The sequence below is a fragment of the Mesoplodon densirostris genome, chromosome 5 (assembly GCF_025265405.1).
Source record: "Mesoplodon densirostris isolate mMesDen1 chromosome 5, mMesDen1 primary haplotype, whole genome shotgun sequence".
Classification (NCBI taxonomy): Eukaryota; Metazoa; Chordata; class Mammalia; order Artiodactyla; family Ziphiidae; genus Mesoplodon; species Mesoplodon densirostris.
In genome coordinates this window covers 114,473,205-114,493,041 of record NC_082665.1, presented here as the reverse complement: position 1 = coordinate 114,493,041, position 19,837 = coordinate 114,473,205, and the positions used below count along the sequence as shown (strand labels likewise).

The 19,837-nt window shown below is 38.7% G+C and overlaps 1 pseudogene; it reads left to right on the top strand.

Annotated features, from left to right (window-relative positions):
* The window catches only part of LOC132490523 (stAR-related lipid transfer protein 6-like), a 38,174-nt pseudogene extending 29,849 nt beyond the window's left edge, over positions 1-8,325 (top strand).
* Positions 8,326-19,837: the final 11,512 nt, after the last annotated feature.

Below are 19,837 nucleotides of genomic sequence, written 5' to 3'. Positions count from 1 at the left end.
CAATTCCTAGAGGTAGTAAACAGCTCTCCTGGGAGGGTGCCTTTTGAACGCAAACCAACCAATCCACATCTCCAACCACCACCTTTATGGACACTCACACTCCTGTCTGCTATCCACCTGCCCTGATCACCACAGGTCCAGTGAATTAGTCAGGGTTTTACAGAAACAGAACCAATGGTGTGTGTGCATGTGTGTGTGTGTGTGTGTGTGTGTTTATGTATGGAGAGAGAGAGTGTATTTTAAGGAATTGGCTCTTAAAATCTGCAAGGCAGGCTGGCAGGCTGGAAACTCAAGGAAGAGTTGCAGTTTGAGTACAAAGACAGACTTCTAGCAGAATTACATCTTGCTCAGCGGAGACCAGTCTTTGTTCTAGTCAGGCCTTCAACTGATTCGATGAGGCCCACACACATTATGGAGGGCAATCTGCTTTACTCAAAGTCCACTGATGTAAATGTTAATCTCATCCAAAAAAACACTGTCACAGAAACATTGGAATAATGTTTGACCAAATATCTGGGTACTATGGCTCAGCCAAGTTGATACATAAACCTAACTATCATAGCCAATAACAGATAATGGGCGACAGCCCTTAAACACTGGAGCCTGCTGAAATTATTCAAAATAGCCATTCTAAGCCTGCTTACCCTGATTCACCCATTCCATCCCACAAAAAAACACAATAAAGGCTCTTCCCCATGTTTTCCCTCTCTCCTTCTGCCTCTGATTGACCCTGGTGCTTCTCCATGTGGTCCCACAGAGTGGCATGCTGTGTCTCCTGTTTCTGGGGATCTGTGAATATACCAACCTTCCTCCTCCATCACACTCACTTCCATGTCTATGTGTCTCAGCATACATGATTAGAAAAAACCCTGTGTACCCTAAAACATCCCTAAATAAGGTACTCTTGGTATTTTTCCTTCAGTAGAAATTTTATTCCTGGAAAACCATCTCAGATTCTGGAATTTAAAACCCTCAACATTCTTATCATAGGTTGAATGGCTTTCTCCTGCAATGTTCTAGCTCTTGCCTCAGATCTTCGTATTTTCAGGCTGGCAGCATAGTAGTATCTGGTACCCCAAGTATAAGAGCAAAACCAACCACTGTGTGCTTCTCCTCGTCCAAGAAGAGTTACACTCGGAGGCCTAACCATACTCCTATTGAATCTTGAAGCTATGCTGAAGTCACCGTCCCCTCCACCTTTCAAATACAATCAAATCATTCTCCAGTGCCCTAGCTTTTCTGTAAGAAAGAGCTCTGTGGAGGTAGTATTCAGAATTCATCCTCATTGCTTCAAATCCAAAGCTCATGGTTTTAATTACCAATGGGTTGACAGGGCAATGTTGGTTGATACACTTGAACTGGCCAGTCTGCTCATAAACCCTCCTAAGAAGACACATCGAACCTAATTAGATAACAATATCTTTTCCCAGTAAGGATCCTGAACGATTGTCCAATTTTTTTCAAGCTACTGCCTCCAATTCCAAATCTAGATGTTGATTCTGGTTCCCAGGTGGTGATATATTTGGACTTTATCATACTGAACTCAGCCTACTGACTGAAAATTATGCCTCCCTCCATCCTCTCCTTCTCAGGGGAGAGGCTCCCTCAGTCCGAACCCAGGGAGGCTCTGCACCTGTGGTCAACTTTGGGAATGACTTTGGGTACTAAATACTTGGAGAGCTCCTATTAAATAACCTCCACTTTTCTCCCTTCTCCCTTATATTCTGGGTATCCATCCATCCTTCTATCTACTAATTCACTCACCCATTCAAAATTTTTAAGAATTACTATAGACCAGAAGCTATGTTAGACTCTTGGACTAAGACAGGGTCTACATCATCAAGTCTACAATGTAGTGGTAGGGAACAACTTTTAGAAGAAGAAAAATAGCATAAAAGGTGGTGTATGCTATAATAAGAAGTATGAACAGCTCACTGTGGGAGGCCGCTGGTGACTAGCTGCTTTCCTGCTCACCTCCTTCATCCCTCTAACTCCTCTCTGACCTTCTGCGTTATCCTCCACCAATACAGTCGTCAACTCCTGAGCCTGCTGTTTGTATCACCACTGACATGCCTTCTTCTATTCACCCATCTTTTCTCTATTTTCCTTGCCTGTGAAATGAGATCTCACAGGAGACATATTAAAACGTGGTAGTCATCCCATGGACAGGGCTTTAAAGCAGATTTCAAGTGGCTGAGTCTCAATATGGAAAGTTTGTGTCAGGATAATGAGTTGTCTGTGTACAGATATTCTCTACTGTGGAAGAGCAGATGAAGTGAAATGCCTGTTGTAATTGCTCCCTTTGGGGAAATATATGGGAGACAGGACAAAGTGATATTACTACTCAATTGGCCCAGCACCATGAATTTTAAAATGGTTATGTGAAAATACCAAAGAGGGATACATGGTACACTCCCACACACATACAAAAAGAGACTTGGACCAAACTGCTGGAATCTGTACTAAAAAGCAAGTACATTTGCCTACATCACTAGAGCCATATAATATGAATGATCAGGCATGTGTCAGAGTCCCTGGCCAAACCAGGCAGGGTCAGAGCCCTTCACCTTGGAAGGCGCTAGTGTTTGGTGGCTGCCTGACCCTCCCTTACAGAGATGGAGGCAAGCTGTCCAAGAGTGCTGATTAGAAATTCGTTCATTTATTAATTCATTTATTCATTCAGCAGTTATTCATGAAGTACCTACCATATGCCAGGTACTCTACTAGGCTGAAGATACAATCCTGAACCTGAAGGATGCCATCTGTGCCCTCTTGGAGCTTATATTCTAGAAGCCACTAAGAATAGCTAGAAGCAGTCAAAGCTAGAGGGCAGTAGGATGTGATTGTAGTAGTTCTAATGTTTAACTTTGATAAGCCAGGTACTAAGCAGTTTACTTGCATTCATTCATTTAATACTCCTCACCATCTTAAGTTTAAGGTTATTATCCTCACCTCTTTTATTTTTATTATATTTATTATCTTAATCTTACAGAAGAGGAAACAGAAGTTCAGAGGAGTTAAGCAACTCGCCCCAGTTCGTATCGTTAGTAAGCGGCTGTCTTTGCCACAGTCTGTGCTTAGCCACTATGCCCTATGGGATTCCAAAACAAGAAAGCTGAACCAATGGACTAGTGAGGGGACAGCACTCTGTTGCTCATCTTCCTTGAGTTAGGCTTCAAGTCTCTTTTTCCCATCATGGACTTGCCTTGACCCTCAGAGCTAACCTCCTGCTGCATTTCCACCGGTGAGCCCTGTCTCCTGTCTGCACCACCCTCAGGTAAGGCACTCCACCAATCTGGGGAAATGCATTGCCTTGGGGAGTGAAGCCCCAGGAACCACACCTTGCAACTCCGCAGGTTCACCAGGTCCTTGGACAGGACAAGAATACAGAGCATCCTATGGTGTCCATATATAATACTCCTACAGATAGATATACTATCGGATGTATCTGAGGCCCCAGGTAAAACAAAGCCTTAATATTCGATTTTTCTTTTCTGCTATAATCTAAACCAATAATGCAGTTGAAGATAATATAGAGCTGTATTAGGAAATCCTTTTTCACTTTGTGCTGAGCTTGGCTAATGGAGAAGTAACATAGCAACTGATTTTTTCTTTCTCTGTCTTTGTTAGCAACTAAAACCAGAATGACTTATTTTTTTCCTCCTGGCTTCATTTAGGGATTTAAAAACCTTTTGTTCTGGTTCTCTGCAAAATTCTATTGTATCTTTGGGGAGAATGTCTCCTTCCTGCTTTATAATCTTCTGCTATCTGTAGGAAGGAACACGTAATAAACTTCTAGGAGAAAAGCAATCACCTCTGTCACTTGACAAGGACTGAAATGTGAGGTTTTGACAGATGACAAATTGACAGTGATTAGGGGAATTATTTAAGTCATGAAGGACAAACATGAAGGGTAAGAATTTTTCTGTTTACAGGCGTAAAGCTAAAATGAACCCACAAATTGCTCAACAGCCATATTTTCCATTGTTTTTCAGAACACATCTTTCCTACTCCAGGCATAGTGGGAATGCTTTCTAGAAGTGACATTCTTACCACTTTTTAGTTAATATAGTATTATTCAACAAGATTCGGAGAACGTAAGGGCTAGAAAGAAACTCTGAAATCCCCTAGTCCAAGGAAATCATTGTCCTGTTGGGGAAACTGAGGTTCAGAGAGGAAAGCTGTTTGGCAGACGTTAACAGAAGAATGACATTGCACCCTGGGCCTTGAATCTCCCTCAGTCAATCGTGCTCGTGTCTGTTACCTCTGCTGTTTCCATATAATTCTTAGACTTGTGGTAGGAATTCCTAGAGTTGCTCCCCAACCAGACAAGCTGTGCCCAGATCTTTGTGTGAGCTGTAAGAAATACTTAAAATAATTTAATTATTAATGATGAAGAGATTCAACAGCTGCTGCTGCTGCACCTGAAGGCTCATCATTCTCACATCTTTAGTGATACCTCATTTATCAAACAGCACAATAAGACAATAACTTCACCAAATGAAAAAGACTGACATAAAGTATCTTTAAAAAATTGCCTTTTTCTTTTAGAAAAAAAATGTCAAAATGAAACCCATGTTTTCATAATGTAAAATTACACTTCTCCCTTTAAAACTCTGCTTTTTTCATGATACATAAAATATTGAAAGGGCCCAACTGCAAACTTAACCATTGGGAATCTACGTATATGTACACATGTACCTCCATAGATTTCTTGAGGACTTCCTGGAATAATTTTGGCTGGAAACAGATTAGAGAGAGGAAGAAGAAGCTAAGCTTATTTTCCATCTAAAAATTAATTTAGAAGATAGTTATAACCATACTTGCCTTTTCATTAGGTGTATAATTTTTTAATGAAATTAATAAATAGCAGCCACAGAGCAGCACTACCCAAAAAGTGGTCCATTGTCTAGTACTCCCATAAGACAATCTGTTAAAAATGCATACTGTGGTCAAATGAATTTGAAAAATGCAAATAATATAGTCCCTTGAAAATTTACAATCCATATTAGCTTTTTATGGCTCTGAGGTGTCCTGCCGTCAAGACAAATGCATTTTCCAAGCTATTTTAATACAGAGTCTTTTTAATTTTTCATGGAACACACTTTGGAAAATCATGCCACAGATAATACTTTTTAAAAGACCAATAAGAAGTATTTAAAAAATTATGACTACATTGAAAACCGAGAAGTAAAAGCAAGCAAACTAGTCTTCGCTTGTGGTACTGTCAGGTCTAGACTTGTGCTTTAAACAAACACAAAAGCAGGCATAAAGCATGAAGTAACTGTTTTCAGACATTGGATAACAGGCAGCTCAAGAATCTGACTCCTAAGAGAAGAAAAAGTCATTAAGTGAGCCCTTGATGGATGGATCGCCTTTAGCCTGGGGCACTGTCTGGGAGGGGGAGGGGAAGCCCAAGCAGTTTCACTGAGCTGACTGAAGAGCAGAGATTAGAGTAGGGATGCTGAGGCAGCTGGGACTTGTGGGCTAGGGTACCAGGAGCAGGGAGTCACACAGAGAAGGAGCTTGAGAAATCCACCTATTGGTCCTCTTATCTTCATCCAAATACAATTCTTACAAACAGCTCAGCTCAGTGAGACTGGCAGAAAACAGCTATGGGGGTTCTGTGATCTCACAGGAGGTTTTGGACTTCCCACAGAGCACGACCATCCCGAGTGAAGAGACTTTGTTGAACACTGCGGGCTTTCCCCTGGGAGCTAGTGGGACCAGGCTCTCCACTAAGGGCTGTGCTAGACCCCATGTAACAAAGCTTAAAAACAAGCCTCCAAGGTATCCCGCTGATCTGGCAGTCAATTATTCCTGCCGTAAAAAAAATTCAACACTCTTTCCTGGAAGAAAAACAACCAGACTCTTAAAAAAGCAGCACTTCCAATGTCTAGCATATAATTTAAAAACTACTAGGTAGTTATCTTTAAAAAGCCAAAAAGATGTGGCCCATAACAGGGGGAAGTGAGTAGTAGTCAATAGGAACAGACCCAGAGATGACTGAGGGGTTGAAATTAGCAAACAAATGTTTAAAACAGCTCTTCTATTTAGGTTTATAGACTTCAAGGAAGATAGACATAATAAGTGAACAAATGGAAGTAAACTGAAAACTCCCATTATGCTTGCAAGTACATATTATTCCTTGCAGCAAAGACTTTTTAAATCATCGAGTTATTAATTATCAATACTTTCTATAGGAAAGTTTTCAGTCTTATATTGAGATTCTATACTTGAATTTTACAGATTTTGAGGGTTTAAAAGGACCCCCAGAGCAGTTTAAAAAAATCCTATAAGCTGTGTCTGAAAAACACATAGAAATCGTATCTAGACATATTAGAACTTGGCTGTTAATGGCAAGTTATAAATGAGTCATTAGCTGGCTAACTATGGGGAGTCAAAAAGAATCGTTTCTTAGTGAGAAGCCATGAGAGAAAAGAGTTCAAAACTAAAATACGAAGCAAGAGCAAGTAGTTGATAAAGATGGTCCGCCATAGAAGGGTTTCATAAAATTTCATCTTCAGTCAAAGCCAGCTCTTCACATTCCAGGAGACATTGGCCTCCCCAGATTTGATCTTTCCAATTCGGCTGCCGGTAAGCATGGCAGAGCCCCAACTTTTGTAGACAAGCTTCTGTTGCAAATCTTATAAGATCCTCTAGATCTTGGGTCAGGAAGGTCAAACAGGTACTGCCAAATGAGGGTGTGTGTGTATGTGTGTGTGTGTGTGTGTGTGTGAGAGAGAGAAAGAGAGTATAAAGAGGTGTTATGTCCTATAGCTTGTAGATTGTCCTTGCAGGAATGAAGTTCCAGCTCTACTCCTGAACACAGTGCTATAACAAGGGCAGGGTGGGGGGACTGCGCAGAGCTGTGGTCCATCCTGAAAGGGGTGGTATATGATCGCTGATATGGTTTACAATCACTAGCACATGGTAGTAATAAAAAAGTAGGTTGACTTTTTGTTGGTTTTAGTCTTTTTAAAATTCTTTATAGGGATTATTTCCACTGCCCCCTCTCTCCAAACTTATCCCACTGCCTGAATAGTTTTCTTGTTACTTTCACAGGCCATCCTGTATTTAATCAGGCATTAAATAGTCAATTGGGATAGTGCTCTTACACTCTTTGCTCTGCAGCAGACTTCATTAAAGGACTGAGTTTATCTCCAGGGCTTTAATCTGCATTATATGGACGTATTTTTAATTGTCTTCAACAGATAAAATGTTCCCCTGCATAGATTCTAAGAATGATTTTATAGAAAATCTGGTAAATTTAATACTGTTCCATTTGTATAGCAACACGTAAATCATTTAAAAATTTATTTCATTTAATTCTCTTAGTGCTTTTCTATCCTTATAGACACAGATGGATATTATTATTTTCATTTGACACATATTGAAACTAAGGCCCAGAAAGTGATTGTCTAAAGTACCAAAGTTCCTTAATGACAGTGAGGGGACTAGACTCTTATTACCCACCTCTTTTCTTTTTACTGAATTATACTACATCACTTATATGTCTATTCAAGTTAATTACCCCTTTTAATAAGAGACTATCAAGAAAAGTATTTTAGGGGCTTCCCTGGTGGTGCAGTGGTTGAGAGTCTGCCTGCTGATGCAGGGGACACGGGTTTGTGCCCTGGTGTGGGAGGATCCCACATGCCGTGGAGCGGCTGGGCCCATGAGCCATGGATGCTGAGCCTGAGCATCCAGAGCCTGTGCTCCGTGACGGGAGAGGCCACAACAGTGAGAGGCCTGTGTACCGTAAAAAAAAAAAAAAAGAAAGAAAGAAACATCAGGCTGGAAAGTGGTTAAGACTTCACTGACTTATTTGTGGATTTTTATTCCCCTTTGAGAAAAAGATAACTGTTTCCAGCAAGGCTTCTAAAAAGTTCCATTGAAATCTATATCGTGTTGAAGGAATAGTTCCGGAATAAACATCTAAACTATCTGATTTCCTCTACAAACCTGAAAACAGAATTACATGGGGCAAATCATTGAAAAGTGTACAACATGGTACAAAAAATTGATTCGGACACATTCATGTGTCATACCATTACACAAAGTTTTGCCATGGGCTCAATATTCCCCCAAGACTTTATCGACTTAGTGTATTTGAAGCACTACAAAGGGAATATGGATATTATCAGTTCTACTAGTGTGGATTTTCCAGCATATCCTCCATCTTCAAATTATATTCGTGGTTGTAACCATCCTTGTGGCTATATGTGTTCACCTCTGCCAGAGAACCCAGCGTATTCCAAACTAGTGATGTTTGTCTGGAAAGAAATGAGAGGAAAATTGGCCCCATCAATGATTTGGTGGTAGATATTAGCTGCAATCAGTGACAATGACAATGCCTCAGAAACCAGAGGAACCAGCAGATGGTCCAAGGAAACCATGTGGATCTGCTGATTCTCCTGCCTTCCTCCATATCAAGATGTCACATAATCCCCTTTTCTCCATTCACACAAGCACCTCAAACTCCCAATCTTTTTTTTGTTTGTTTGGTTAGACATATTCTTTTTTTTTAAACTGAGGTATAGCTGATTTGCAATATTATGTAAGTTTTAGGTATACAGTCTAGTGATTCACAAGCAGATAATCTTAGAGAAACAGAAGCAAGGGAAAGGCAGGTAGTGTATTTTGCCTTAAAGTAGAACATTATCTCTAGGAACTGTTTAAATCATTGCATCCGATTAGAATTTTTTTTTAATTTTGAAATTATCTCAAACTTACAGAAGAGTTGCAAGTATCATACAAAAACTTTTCCCCCTCTGAACTATTTGAGAATATGTTGCTGACGTCATACTTTTTTAACCTCCCCACCAATATTTCCAAAAAACAAGAAAATTCTTCCCCATGAACATAACACAACCATTAAAATTAGGAAATCCACATTGATAAATTGCCATTTCCTCCTCAGGCTCCATTCAAATTTCACCAATTGTCACAATAATGTCCTTTATCCTTTATAGAAAAAGGATACAGTTCGGAATCACACAATGCATGTCTCTTTAATTATTTCTATTTGAAACACTTTCGTGGCCTTGAAGTTTTGAAGATTACTGCTTAGTTATTTGGTAGAATATCCCTCAATTTATGTTTCCTGATGTTTCCTCACAACTAGATCTAGGTTATTCATCTCTGGCAGGAATATCACAGGAGTGATGCTGTGTTCTCATCGCGTATGATCTTCAATTTGTTCCATTACTGTTGATGTGCACTTTGATCACTCAGTTAGAGTCTGCCAGACTTATCCACTGTAAAGCTGATCTTTTCCCCTTTGTAATTAACAGGCATTTCAAGGTACCTTGCAATTATGTAAATATCCTCTTCTTCCTCACATTTTCAGTTTATTCATTTATTGACTCATAGTCAACGTGTATATAATGTGGCTTATAATCTTTTACTATCATTGATTATTTTGATGCTCTGTGTCCTTCTGATGTGTCCACATCATTCTTTGAGCACTTCCTTAGCATTCTAGCACAACCAGATGTTCTAAGTTCTAACACCTACCCTACTGGGACCCACCAATTTTTATTCAGGATCGAAATGGTCAGGAGAGGAAGAGAAGGAAAGGACAAGCTGACAAGTTCCAAGTTCAAGCAGACAAGCTAATTTCTATCCTCATTAGCTCCCTATTCAACATGTGGGATTTAAAAGGAGACAAAATCAGCAGCTTACCCTCTGCTAATGTGAATGGGAGTGTGAAGAAATTTAAAACCTTGCTACCTGTATCTTATAAGGGAGACCTGTGTTCACAGCTCCCTGAGACTGTCCATTCTTGGTTGGTTACTTACGTTACACCTTTTGGTCCCTCTTCTGTAGTGTTTAGCAACAGATCTTTGAAGCAGAGCAGTAACATGAACCTGTTTTATAATCTTCAGTAATGGAAGAACTGGTGACATGGTAATACTTTTCTAATGTCAGTTGGAGAGATGGTCACAAAAAGGAAGGTAGAACGGAGGAGTCACCGAACAGGTAAACAAGCCCCAAACTCTGAAGTTTGTTTAGGGAAGAACAAATAATGGAGAAAACCAAGACTTGTCCAGAACCAAAAGGAGACCTGGGCTTAAGAAGCTTGAGAACCAGGGGACAGTGTGGCTTCCAATAGCAGCTTGTCACCACTTCTCCACTATTTCCTAGAGATTATGAGCCATGGGGGAACACTTAGTACTTCTTTACTCTCAAAGAAGCTGCGTTTTAAAATGAAAATACACCCTAGGAATAATAAAATTTTAACAATATTTCTTCTCTAAAGAATGGCATTTTGAAAGATATTTGTTATCTAAGTTTTTACATTTCTGATATGTTGGAATTTTTACTATGTATTATTTTGTAATCAGAAAAATTGCAGACATGTAAGAAATAGAAAGAATAGGGGCTTCCCTGGTGGCACAGTGGTTGAGAGTCTGCCTGCTAATGCAGGGGACACGGGTTCGGGCCCTGGTCTGGGAAGACCCCACATGCCGCGGAGCGACTAGGCCCGTGAGCCACAACTACTGAGCCTGCGCATCTGGAGCCTGTGGTCCGCAACAAGAGAGGCCATGATAGTGAGAGGCCCGCGCACCACGATGAAGAGTGGCCCCTGCTTGCCACAACTAGAGAAAGCCCTCACACAGAAACGAAGACCCAACACAGAAAAAATAAATTAATTAATTAATAAACTCCTACCCCCAACATCTTCTTTAAAAAAAAAAAATAGAAAGAATAAAATAATGGATGAGGAACTAGGTAGTTTCATTAAAATATTGCATTCAGTTTTTTCCTTTTTTCTGAAGTATAATGTTATACTTACTAAAATGTCTAAATCTTAGGTGTAGAACTGGGGAATTTTTACATGAGTATTCTTTCCAGCACCCACCATCTAGATCAAGATAGAGAATATTTCTATCACTTAAGAGAATTTCTTCCTACCTCTTCCCAGCCGATCCCCCAACCAAGGTCACCACCACTTTGACTTGTATCACATAGATTAGGGTCAGGAAGCAGCCTTCAGCTCTGACTTGACCACTAATGTATAGTGCCAATCTATACAAGTCCCTCTTCCTCTGTGTGTCCCAGGAAATAGACTAAATGACCTTTATGGTTCCTTTCAGTTCTACTATTCCAGGAAAGAAATATAAGTAATGTCTTTTCCCCCAAGGGTCCTTAGTAAATGAGCAGTAAAAAGCATCTCCCAACTTCCAGACCTAACTCCATCTACTAAGCCAGAGGGCTTCTGTATAAATTAGTTCCTAACATTGAATCAAGTAGAGTTATTTAAAAGAGAAGGTAATATTGAATTCTGAAATATTAGATTAATGGTTCATTCTTTTTTTTTCTTTTTTAACTATTTACTATACACCAAACATCACTTTGGCAGGCAATCAGCTCAGCTCGGGAGACAATGATGGCCACAGCACTTCCTGCTCCTTAGTCTAGTGAAGGAATGAAAACACAGCCCAATCTCATTTAGTGCGGAATCTAAAAAAACTGAACTCATAAATACAGAGAATAGATTGGTTGCCAGAAGCTGGGGGTGGTGGTGGGCAAAAGGGGTGAAGGTGGTCAAAATTTCCAGTTATAAGATAAATGAATCCTGGGATTGTGTACAGCATGGTGGCTGTAATTAATAATACTGTATTGCATATTGAAAGTTGCTAAGAGAGGAGATCTTAAAAGTTCTTATCACAAGAAAAAAAATTTGTAACTATGGGAGGTGATGGATGTTAACTAGACTTATCATGGCAATCATTTCACAGTATATACATATATCAAGTCATTATGTCGTACACCTTAAACAAATACAATATTATATGTCAATTATATCTCAATAAGACTCGAAGAAGGAAAAAAAAGAAACACAAGTCCAAGTGACTGTAATGGAAGGAAGAATTTCTCGGGACCTCAAGAGAGGAACCAAGTTCTAAGAAGGGAGAAAACTCACTTTCAGCTGGGTGAAACAGGTGATGAGAACAACTTTATGGAGGGGGTTGACCAGAAAGCTGGATGAGAACAGGCTTTATGGATGGGGTTGACCAGAAACCTGGACCTTGAATGAAGAGCAGCAGTTGGATATACAGAATGTTAGTTCCAAAAATGTCCTAATCTCACAGAAGATGACAGGCTCCATTCCCCAGAGCATTCACAGCATATTCTTTTTTCAGCGAGATTAATGGTTTTGTGCTGAGGTCTGCATAGATTTTACCTGATTTATATCTGCAAATAAACAAGTCCTCATTAGGGAAACTATATTTGTGTAGCAGATTGACATCAACAGATCCTTCATATGTCATATCAACAAATCAAGATTTATAGAGAAAATCATGTGTCCAGAGAGCCTTCAAATCAGTGATTCCACTCACAACCCTCTAGGCTATGTTCTGTCCACCTGGAGGGATCTAAGGTTTTCTGGTTGGGCTGGACAGTAGATGGCTTTCACCAATGCCACAGGAGTCCCTAGTCTCCTGGAGGAAAGTAGTTCATCATAAATGCTGTCTCTTCCTTGTATTGCTGGTGTGAGATCTTCCTTCATGATTTGACATTTGTGTTATTGACTCTGAAAGCACTGAGTGACCAGAGACCTCACTTCCTTACCAGTTTCCATGTCAAAAGCCATGTCCTGAGATCTTCAGATTCAAGCTCACTGGGAGTGCTCCTCTGTGTGAAAAAAATCCCTTTATGAAGGCAATGAATCAGAAACCACATGGCTGAGCTCTCCAGGGAAGACTGGGAAAGGACAAGTCACAATGATTGATTTTCTTATATCTATTTATTCATTTTAAATAATATGGTTTAAAAATTATTAACTCTAGATTACCCACAATTCAAATTGCATTATCTGAAACTCTTTATTACTAGTAAAAGGAAATCATTTCCTTTTATTTTTTATTTATTTTTTTTTTGTGGTACACAGGCCTCTCACTGTTGTGGCCTCTCCCGTTGCGGAGCACAGGCTCCGGACGCGCAGACTCAGTGGCCATGGCTCACGGGCCCAGCCACTCCGCGGCATGTGGGATCTTCCCGGACCAGGGCACGAACCCGTGTCTCCTGCATCGGCAGGCGGACTCTCAACCACTGCGCCACCAGGGAAGCCCATTTCCTTTTTAATAAACATGCACCAAGCTCTACTTATGTGCTAGGAGTTGATATTCTATGAAAATGCAAAAGACAGGTCATAGTTTCTCATTATTACATATCCGAATTCTTTGAACGGTTATCAAGCATCTTTTATGTCCAAGGCGCTTTTCTTTTTTTTTTTTTAACTTTTTATTTTATAGTGGAGTATAGCCAATTAACGATGTTGTGATAGTTTCAGGTGCATAGCAAAGTGACTCAACTATACATATACATGTATCCATTCTCCCCCAGACTCCCCTCCCATCCGGGCTGCCAAATAACATTGAGCAGAGTTCCCTGTGTTATATAGTAGGTCCCCAAGGCATTTTTCTAGGTGCAAGGGAAAGACATAGGTGAGCCAGAGACCCTCAGGTGTCATCTCTTACAATTCCCCCATTTTTTAGATGAAAAATCATAGCTCAGAGAGGTTATTTAATTTTACCAAGGTCACATAGCTAGTAAGTTACAAAGCCCAGAATGTTCTCTCCTAGATTAGTAGGTTTCTCCACTACCAAAAAAAAAAAAAAAAAAAAGCCTTTTTCATAGGAATAAAAGCAAACCTGACAGATGTTTTCCTGAAATGGGCCTATGGTTTGATAGACTAAGAACTATTGACTAAGGAAATCACATTATCTTTTCTCAAGAAAACAGTGTGGATGACATTGGATTCACCCAGAACATAGAGTCAGTTTGCACAGGTTGGATGGGAGAGTCTCACTCACTCAGCTCAGTCCATTAGGAAAGAATACATATTGCTGAGAGCAGGACATTTTGCCATGGGGTTCAATTTGTAAGAATTTATTTATAATAAGTAAAAATGGAAAGAACCAGAATATGATTTGTTCCTAAAAGGGACAATTGCTACCCATTGTGTAATGGCAATTGCCCTAGGTCAGCTGCATAACTGGAACCAGAAATAGTTTGGAGCTAATCAGTACTTTTTTTTTCCTTCATTTTCTACCCCAGTCTTCATCAGTTGAAATGTGACTGCTGCTATCATCCAGGTATATATAAAATAGATAAGCAACAAGGATTTACTGTATAGCGTAGGGAACTATATTTACTATCTTATAATAACCTATAATGGAAAATAATCTGAAAAATATATACATATAATTGAATCATTTTACTGTACACCTGAAACTAACACAATATTGTAAACCAATTAAACTTCAATTGAAAAATTTAAAAAACACTAAAGCTCTCTCAAAGTTCATACTTGGTCTCTAGATTTAAAATTCCCTTTTGCACCCAAGGACTTTCCTTAACACATAAGTGAAAGAACTGCTGATATTTATTGAGTGTTTACTACATTCTAAGCATGTCCTAAATACTTTACAATATTTTAAATAATCCTCTTAAACAAACCTATGAATGGGTATTTTTAGTATATCCATTTTACAAAGAGGAAACCAAGGAACAAAACCATGAAAACTTGTCCCAGGCCACACTGCTAGTAAGTGATAGAGCTGGGACTGGAACCCAAGCAGTCTTGCTTTATAGACAAATTCTTTTTTTTTTTTTTTTTGGAAGTCCAAGTTTCCTCATTCTTAAGAGGGAAACACAGGGAAAGGTGGTCTTAGATATTGTTATATCTGGATGTGATGTCATGTTTGGGATTTCTGTCATCTTGCTACTAGCTTTAGGGTGAAGCAACATTCTCTTTAACATTATGAGCTGCCAAATAAACTTTAGACAAATTCTTATTCATCAGTGGTAACAATATATGTGAAGAAATAAATGAAGATTTGGCCTTAATGCTTGCAAGGGATGATAATAGCTCCAACTCACTGTTGGATCTGGATCAGGAGGTGGTGCACTGAAATATCACGTGGCCAGCAGAGCCAGAGGACAGATGAAAGTCCTGGGCTAGGCAGTGCTGAGCAGCAAGCCATGGAAACTCACTTCTGCCAGCAAGTCCCGCAGGCAAGCATGAATAAGGGTGAGGGTCAAGGCCTCAAGGCCCAAAGCTGTTTGGGCACTAGAGACAAAGCGAAGAAAGGAGTGAAGTTTATGCGTCTGCCCCATCCCATCTAAGAGATCAGTCATCTCTCAGCATTGTGCCTCTCTGCCTTTCCATTTCTCAAAGGATGGGGTCACAACTGCAGGGGAGGCCTTGGTTGAGATGGGAAAATATTCCCTCTCTCCTTCCCACCCCACCCAATCAAGAGTGATTGAGTGAGCAGAAGGATTCCAGACAAATAATAGGAGGAGGGCTGGAGTGCCCAAGGCTCGATTTCATTTACTAAAGGGTGCAAGGTTTATAGGTCGACCACCCGGTTTAATGGCATCAGGTTAGGGAAGACACCGACACCAGAGTAAAATTTGTAATAACACACTTTACTTCGTGGATTAAACAATCACATACTCAAAGTAAATTTTGCAGTAACACATTTTACTCAGTGTATTAAACAGTTACACATGGTTTGTAGACTTTAGCTTGAAGAGTCTTTTAAACGATACAAAAATCTCTAAATGCACATTTATTAAAATCAAGGATAAAGACCAGAATCAATAAAGAGAAAAATAAAATTATATTCTACTGAGCATAAACATCATTTATAATAAGAATTGGAACAACAGCATTAAAGTTTTTCTGCTTAGTAGAATAAGATACAATTTCCACTTTCTGGATAATGTAATTGCAAGGTGGAAGGGAAATTTTTAGATATGAGAACCCAGAGCCTCATCTACCCCAGGCCACATAACCTCTCTCTCTCTCTCTCTCCCACCTCCACTAAGATGTGTTCGGCCTCACAGGGTATATATTACGCAAATGAAGTAATGGATGAGAGGACAGGAAACTCAGAAAAGGTTTCTTGATTTGTATTGGAAAGAGATAATATAAAATGGACTCCTTCCTTAAAAGATATCTTTGAACACCCCTGTATGCCCTTCCCCATCACAGTCCCATCCTACAAAGATAACCTACAAAGGTAAGGTCCATCTTAATAGTCTTACCATATATGTATTTATTTCTAAAAATATATTGTTTAATTTGGATGTTTTTAACATTGGGTAAATGAAATCAGATTTTACGTGCTTTTTGGCAACATGCTTTGTACATTCCTTCTCAGTTCCTAGGGTACATCTGTGTAGCTGGAGTTCATTCATATTTGTTTTTCTATTGTGTAGGATTCTACTACAGGCCTCATGCACATTTTCTTTGTTCATTCTCCTTCTGACTGATATTTGGTTGGTTTCAGTCTTTTGCTTTATATGTGATGCTTTTTGTGAACCACCTTGTACATGAATCTTGGTGCACACATATATGAATAACTTCCAAATATGTATCTGGGACTAGCATTGCAGAATTGTGAAGGATGCATGTCTTCAGCTGCACTCCATAATGTCATTTGCTTAATCAATTCCTGAGAGAAATGAGCTAAAATCTCCCACAGTGGTGATGAATTTTAAAATTCCTCCTTGAAGTTCTAGCAATTTTGGCTTTATAGCCTTAAATTGAGAGAAGATTCCCTTCATATTTACTGTGAAATTGTGAATAATGACATGTTTGAGTTTATTTATATTGCTTTATTGTCTTATTTTTGCTTTTTCTGTGGACTTTCCCCCTCTTTTCTTGACTTCTTTCTGATTTATTGAAATTATAGAGGATTCCTCATCCAAAATGTGATGCAATTATGCCTTTCCCTATAAGCAAATCCCTTTGGCAATAAGTCCTTTTGGCAATTCCTTCCATTAAGAAGTGAAAGAGAATCTAGTGCCAGTTCTAAGTCAAGGCCAGGAGCAGAAAACTACAGCCCACTGGCCAAATCTGGCCTTCAGCCTATTTTTGTAAGTAAAGATTTATTGGAGCACAGCAAAGCTCATTCACTTACATATTGGCTATGGATGCTTTCTTGACAAAATGGCATAGTTGAGTGGTCTAGTCCATAAAGCCTGAGATATTCACTGTGTGGATCTTTACAGAGAAAGTTTGCCAACCTCTGATCTAGACGTTCACTCATTCTGTTGGAACTCGTCTAGTTGCCAAGTGAAAAGAGCATACTAGTCTGCTGGAGGATAAGAAACCACATAGAGCAGAGATGGGTTGTCCTAGGTAAGATGGATTCAGACTAGGCAGCTCCCAGGGACCAAGCACCTGATGACATCGCATAAGTGATTCCATTCAAGAACAGCTAAACTAGCCCAGATTAACAGAACTGCCCAATTAATTCACAGGCTTATGAGCAATAACAAATGATTGTTATCTTAAGGCACTAAGTTTTAGGCTAGTTTGTTACACAGCCAATACAGAAGGTTTGGCTTGGTTTGGTTTGGTTTTTTTACTCTTGTTTTATTTTTCCCTTTAGAAATTGGAAGTTATATGCTCTATTACCTTTTTTAAATTCTGTTAGTGCTCGCTATAAAAATTTTAATATGCAAAGTTTAATCATTATCTTTTTCTTCCTCATAAACAATGCAAGAACCTCAGATGACTTTAACTCTGATCAGCTTCCTCCCAACTGATATATTATTATTGTACAGAATTTTGGTTCTACCTTATTTATTTAATTCTATAAGTTAGACATTATTGCTGTTAATTATTATCTTATACTGTTGATTTTTTGTTTAGATTTACTCATATATTTATCTATGTCTTTGCTCATTTTTCCTTCTTGTACCTCAAACCTTCCACCTTTTTGAATATCTTGTATTAAGAGTTGGTTATTGTCACATTCTCTTGGTTTTTTTAAATCTGAAAATGTTTTATTTTACCCTCATTATTGGAAGATATTTTTATGAAGTGTTCAATTTTGGAATGATAGTTATTTTCTCTCAATATCTTCAAGGCATTATTCCACTCTTTTCTGGCTTGCATTTTTATTTTTTCTTGAGAAGACAACTGCCATTTTAATATTCGTTCCTCTTGGAAAATCTGCCTTTTCTCTCCATATCAATAGGTAATCTGTCTTCTCCCTTCTTGTCTTTGTGTTCTGCTATGCTGAGTCTACTTGTGGATTTTTTATTTATACTCTTCAGAATTTTTTCAGTTTTCTGAAATGAGGACTGCTTTTTTAATACATTTGAAACTCCTCACATGTTAACTCCCTTCTATTGCCTCAGTGCTCTTCTTTTGTACTTTAGTTAGAAGTATGCCAAGCCTTCTCACTGTCTTCCATGTCACTCACTATCATATTTTCTGTTACTTTTCTTCTCTGAGAAGCATTTTGAATAATTTTTTCTATCTTTCAGTTTACTGATTCTTTCTTGTTTATATTAAATCTGCTATAACATATATTAAATTTTTTAAATTTTTCATGGCCTCAAGAAGAGATTCCCATACCCATTAGAACTCACTTCCCTTTCCTCTGTCCCCTAGAGCCTTGAAACCATTTATTTACCTTCTTTCTCTACTGATTTGACTGTTCTGGACATTTCATATAAATGGAATCATATAACATATGGTCTTTTTGTCTGACTTCTTTCAGTTAGCATTACGTCTTCAAGAGTAATCCCTGCTATAGCATGTATCAGTATTTCATTCCTTTTTATTGCCAAATAATATTCAGTTGTATGGACGGATCACACATTGTCTATTTATTCGTCAGTTGATAGACCCTTGAATTGTTTCTACTTTGTAGCTATTATGAGTAAAATGGTTTTGATTGCTATGAACATTAATGTACAAGTCTTTGTTTGGATGTATGTTTTCAATTCTCTTGGGTATATACCTAGGAAGGAAATTGCTGGATCATATGGTAACTCTATGTTTAACTTTTTTAAGACTCCCAGATTGTTTTTCACAGAGGCTAACCATTTTACATTCCCCTAGCAGTATATGAGGGTTCCAATTTCTCCACATCCTTACCAACACTTGTTATTTTCCACGTTTTTTAAAATAGCTTTCCTACTGTCATGAAGTGGTACTTCATTGTGGTTTTGCTTTGCATTTCCCTAATAATTAATGATGTTGAGCAACTTTGCATGTGTTTATTGCCTTACCTTCTCTGGAATAAGGTCTGTTTCAGTACATTGCCCATTTTTTTAAACTAGGTTGTTGTCTTTGTTGTTATATAATTTCTTTATATATTCTGGATACTAAACCCTTATCACATATATAATTTTCAATTATTTTCTTTTATTCTGTGGGTTTTTTTCACTTTCTTGCTTGTGTCCTTTAATGAACAAAAGTTTTTAATTTTGATGAAATCTAATTATCTATTTTTTCTTTTGTGGCTGTGCTCCATTGAAACCATCAGATTATAATGTGCCTAAAAACCTGCATCCTTCATGTAATTTGTTTTTTTTCTACCCAAAAGAGATTTATTAACTTATTTGAAATAACTATTAGTTGCTCAACTAAGGAAGTGTTTAACTTTCAGAACATTCTTATAAATGAATCAAATATGATAAAAGGTACAAAAACACTATAAAAAGACAAAAAAACCTGTAGGAGACCTTCAAGATGGTGGAGGAGTAAGATGTGGAGATTACCTTCCTCCCCACAAATACATCAGAAATACATCTACATGTGGAACAACTCCTACAGAACATCTACTGAACACTGTCAGAAGACCTCAGATTTCCCAAAAGGCAAGAAACTCCCCACATACCTGGCTGTGTGGCTGACAGGGTCTTGGTGCTCTGGCCAGGTGTCAGGCCTGTGCCTCTGAGGTGGGAGAGCCGAGTTTAGGGCATTGTTCCACCAGAGACCTCCCAGCTCCATGTAATATCAAATGGCACTGACCCCAGAGATCTCCATCTCAACATTAAGACTCAGCTCCACTCA